Raw genomic sequence first — 5,394 nt, 5'->3', positions numbered from 1 at the left:
ACCTCTGCTCCATATGCTTATCCAGTTCAAGAAAGTCCTTTATTCAAGAAAGTCCTTAATCTGAGAGTCGGGAAACCTTAGGGTCTGAGAGTCAATGGAGAGAGCCTCAGCTTTATTTTGACATAGTCCTTGCTTTGCTTTACGCCTGTTGACGTTATAACCTTAGCTTATTCTTTCATCCTTATTTTTGCATCGCTCAAAACATCTTCATCGTGTTACGTGCTAATGAACTGTTGGCCCGTCTGTAAGTCTGAACTGTTGCCTTCCATTCCAGAGTATCTGAAAAAGTGTGCCTCGCACAGGAAAGCTCGAACCTTGAATCAACCTTTGTGGGTCTTAAAGGTGCCGCTGGACTCTAAGCGTGTTCTGTCGTCTCTAAGGGTTAAAAAGAGAGAGCCGCAGTCCTAGAGGGGCGCAAAGTGGTGGTGGTGGGCTGCTGCCGGGGGGAGGGGGGGAGCCACTTCCTCCGCCGCCGCCGCCGCCACGTGCAAAGAAGCGCCTCTGAGTCTTGCTTCAGCTTGAACAGCTCGGAGGGGGTTCTGGTCCGCCCAAAGAGGAGTTGGAGAGGTGAGATATGGGCTGGGGGGCTGCGATGCAAGACCCAAAGCAGAAAACAAGGAGGGGAGAGGGATGTAGCAGGGGGTGAAAGAGAGCACCCGCCCCCCTACCCCGTTTCTTCTTCTTTGCCTGGCTTTGGTACCCCCCCTCCCCGCGCTCCTGCCCCACGGAGAGCCGCTTCTCCCGTTTTGTGCAGATCCTGCAGCAGACTTGGGCGCAGGATCCGAATCCGGCCCCGTTTGAGATGGGAGGAAGTTCAAGTGGCTTCCAGAGACACGTTTAGGAAGGGGGCGGCGGCTGAGAGTGAGATCTGGGGAAGGAGTGGGGGCTGAGAGGGGTTCTTTAGAGGGGCAGGGGACACAGGGGCTGAAAGGAAGAGCCGAGGGAGCTGGAGAGGGGGTGTTGTGGGGTTGGGGGCACAGGGAGTGGGTCACTGGAACCTCAGAAGACCCCCATGAAACAGAATCTGAAAAGTACCGGGTTCGACGGCATGGAGAACTGGGACTAGGACATGCGTTCAGACGCCTTTACTGAACTTCACAACAAGACAAGGGAAAACGGCCCTGCAGGGCAACCCGGCACACCTCTGTCCCCATTGGAGGGTTTGAATCTCCCGCCAAGGGTGCTCTTGGTGGACTCTAGGTGGACTAGGATCCTAGGTCCCCTTTGTGTTTGGGGGCCAAGCTCCTGCTTAGCCGGACCCCTGGTGGCTGTCCGCGTACTTAACAGAATCTGAAGAGTGCAAAGGGAGGTTTTCAGAGGAAATCTTTCTCCTCAGCATCAAGGCCCTGCCCCTCCTGTCTGGGGGAAATGGCACAGCACCACCCTGCAGCACTTGGGCCCCTTCCGGAGTCATCCCCCCCCCTTTCCTGCCCTCTTGCCCAATGCTGCTTTGCTGTGAAGTTGAATTTCGCACGCCTGGCGGGTGATGGCTGCCAATTCAGATTCCCCCTCCCCAATGGCAGCTGGTTTTCCTTCCCCAGTATGGGGTGTGTGAGTCAGTTCTGGTTTTTAGTCTAGTTAACCACACGTCTGTCAAGCTATGCCAAAATATTAGTATAGAACAGATGGTTTTTAAAACACTGGAACAGTCCACTGTTTTTCGGGGGGGGGGGATGGGCCGATTACCGGGAGCTTGGGCCCCAGACTTCGCAGCAATCGCTCGCTCACAGCTTTAATGCCAGTAGCTCACAAAGTAGAATTCTTGCTCACAAGACTCCACAGCTTAGAAGAAGAAGAAGAGGAGGAGGAGGAGATTGGATTTATACCCTGCCCTTCACTACCCGAAGGAGTCTCAGAGCAGCTTACAAACTCCTTTCCCTTCCCCTCCTCACAGCAGACAGAAATCTGTTGCATTGGAGAGGAGAGGATTATATCTGCTCTTTTCTCCTATTTTTTTCCATGTTTGGATTCTAGGCTGCTTCCCTCGAGACCACAGCTGGGGGAAGACATTTTGGGAGGCTTCCCTCACTAAAATCTCCCCGCTCAAAAAGCGTCATTGGCCAGCCCAGGCATGAGAGTACAAAGAGAGTTCCCCTGCAGGGCTAGTTTTCTGTGTGCAGGGAGAAATGAATTCCCAGGTGGCGTCTATACCCGGAAAACCTTGTTAGTCTTTAGGTCCTACTGGACTCAGACTTAGGTATTTGTGGAAAGTGCCAGATCATCACACCAGTTATTCCTTTCTTTCTTCCAGCAGGAGATGTGTGGCCGTCAGTGAATGATTCAGAAGGACACCTACTGATGAAAAAGGAGGATACGTATTCAGATGTGAAAGAGAAGTTTGAATATTCGGAAGCACCAAGGAAAAAGGAGGGAAAACACACACTTAAAGGGAGGAATAATCCTAGTCTTTTAGAAGGGGACAACTATCTACGACAAAACATATGTCAAGGAGACAACAGGAATGAATGCACTGCAAGCAGGGAAAATTTCACTGAAATGTCAGTTATTCATCTTCAACAAAGGATGTGTAACAGAAAGAAAATATATAAATGCCTGGAGGGTGGAAAAAGTTTTAGAAGAAAAGGCCTCATTTCCCATCAAAGAACTAACACAGGGGAGAAACCATATAAATGTCTGGAGTGTGAAAAAAGTTTCAGTCAGAATTCCAGTCTTACTTCTCATCAAAGAATTCACACAAGGGAGAAACCATACAAATGCCTAGAGTGTGGGAAAAGCTTCAGTCAGAGTGCATCCCTTCGTGTTCATCAGAAAATTCACACAGGGGAGAAACAATATAAATGCCTGGAGTGTGAGAAAAGCTTCAGTCAGAGGAACAGCCTTATTCAGCATCAACGAACTCACACAGGGGAGAAACCATATAAATGTCTGGAGTGTGGGAAAAGCTTCAGTTATAGTTACAGTCTTACTAACCATCAAAGAACTCACAAATTCACACAAGGGAGAAACCATACAAATGCCTAGAGTGTGGGAAAAGCTTCAGTCAGAGTGCATCCCTTCGTGTTCATCAGAAAATTCACACAGGGGAGAAACAATATAAATGTCTGGAGTGTGGGAAAAGCTTCAGTTACAGTTACAGTCTTACTAACCATCAAAGAATTCACACAAGGGAGAAGCCATACGAATGCCTGGAGTGTGGAAGAAACTTCCGAGAGAAAAAAACACTTACTTCCCATCAAAGAACTCACACAGGGGAGAAACCATATAAATGTCTGGAGTGTGGGAAAAGCTTCAGTCAGAATTCCAATCTTAATACCCATCAAAGAATTCACACAGGAGAGAAACCATACAGATGCCTAGACTGTGGGAAAAGCTTCAGTCACAGTTCATCCCTTCGTGCTCATCAGAAAATTCACACGGGAGAAATCATATAAATGTCTGGAGTGTGGGAAAAGCTTCAGTCACAGTTCATCCCTTCGTGCTCATCAGAAAATTCACACGGGAGAAATCATATAAATGTCTGGAGTGTGGGAAAAGCTTCAGTCACAGTTCATCCCTTCGTGCTCATCAGAAAATTCACACGGGAGAAATCATATAAATGTCTGGAGTGTGGGAAAAGCTTCAGTCACAGTTCATCCCTTCGTGCTCATCAGAAAATTCACACGGGAGAAATCATATAAATGTCTGGAGTGTGGGAAAAGCTTCAGTCACAGTTCATCCCTTCGTGCTCATCAGAAAATTCACACGGGAGAAATCATATAAATGTCTGGAGTGTGGGAAAAGCTTCAGTCAGAATGCCAATCTTAATACCCATCAAAGAATAATTCACACAAGGGAGAAACCATACAAATGCCTAGACTATGGGAAAAGCTTCAGTCACAGTTCATCCCTTCGTGCTCATCAGAAAATTCACACGGGAGAAATCATATAAATGTCTGGAGTGTAAGAAAAGCTTCAGTCAGAGGGACCGCCTTATTGTCCATCAAAGAATTCACACAGGGAATAAACTATATAAATGCCTAGCGTGTGGGAAAAGCTTTAGTCAGAGTGGAATACTTCGTTCCCATCAAAGAACTCACACAGGAGAGAAACCATATACATGTCTGGAATGTGGAAAAAGCTTTAGGCAGGGTGCACAACTTACTGTCCATCAAAAAATTCACAGAGGTGAGAAGCCATATAAATGCCTGGAGTGTGGAAGAAACTTCCGTGATAAAAGAACCCTTACTTTCCATGAAAGAACTCACACAGGGGAGAAACCATACAAATTCCTGGAGTGTGGGAAAAGCTTCACTCGTAGTTCTAGTCTTACTTCCCATCAAAGAATTCACACAAGGGAGTAACCATACAAATGCCTGGAGTGTGGGGAAAGCTTCAACCAGGGTGCACACCTTTTTTCCATCGAAGAATTCACACGGGAGAAACCATAAGGAATGTCTGCAGTGTTGAAAATGGTTCCATCAGAGTGCACACCTTACTTCCCACCAAAGAACGCACACAGGGGATAGGAAATATGTTGCATATACATATTTTAAATTGTATTTATGAATGTTTACACATTATGCTCAGGGAAAGTACCAAAAGTTCAGAACTGCCTCTCAACTTTGACAGTTCATTGGTATAACTGAAGAAATAGATGATTTATTGCTCTGGAATTAGGAACAACTGCTGTGCTTTGTCTTATAACCTTGCTTTGAGCATAATGGCAGTTATTAAGTCGTATTCTAGTCCACCTAGTATAGTTACTCATTGCACAATCACTTTAGGGTCCAATTGTTTTATTTGGAGGTTGATCACATGTTCCAATTCAAAAGATTTTGCCTCTATCAAAAGTGTCTAATTGGTTTTCTACTGGTGGCTTCCAATCAGAAAATACCTTCTATTGGGTGAGCATATCACTGTTGTATCCAAATCAACACACAGAACAGGCTTCAATTACGAATTGAGGCTAAAACAAAGTACTTTGTTCAAATGTTTATTGAACTATGTATCATTCTTTAAAGCTTACACTTTTTTGGTTTGTTATCATTGTATCATTTGGAATGTTTAACTTTTCTTATGATCTTTATGTATATTTCGAATGTTATAAGTATTTCATGGTTATGACTTATCAACACTTTTTTATCCTACTAATAAAATGTTATTGGGGGGGGGGAAAGTGTCTAACTGGTTTTCTACTGGTGGCTTCCAATCAGAAAAGGCCTTCTATTGGGTGAGCATATCACTGTCAGCAAGCTGCCAATTCTTCCTTTCTAGTGTTCCTATGTATGCGCATGTAGACGTGTTGATGCGCTTAAACGCTTAGCTGCAGGAATATGTATATCTCTCAAGGCCACAGGTGGTTCACTGCTAGATAGTTGCTTGAGTGATCTCATGGCTCGGCCGTGGGGATGGAGTATGTTATGCTGCCTAGAAGCATTTTGCTCCCAGGCCCGA

The 5,394-nt window shown here is 45.7% G+C and overlaps 1 pseudogene; it reads left to right on the top strand.

The window, feature by feature from the left end:
- The first annotated feature begins 2,523 nt into the window (after positions 1 to 2,523).
- LOC107125042 lies at positions 2,524 to 4,346 on the top strand (annotated as a pseudogene).
- Positions 4,347 to 5,394: the final 1,048 nt, after the last annotated feature.

The sequence above is a fragment of the Gekko japonicus genome, unplaced genomic scaffold (genome assembly GCF_001447785.1).
Source record: "Gekko japonicus isolate JY-2015 unplaced genomic scaffold, Gekko_japonicus_V1.1 scaffold9855, whole genome shotgun sequence".
Lineage (NCBI taxonomy): Eukaryota > Metazoa > Chordata > Lepidosauria > Squamata > Gekkonidae > Gekko > Gekko japonicus.
This window is presented reverse-complemented; position numbering and strand designations above follow the sequence as displayed.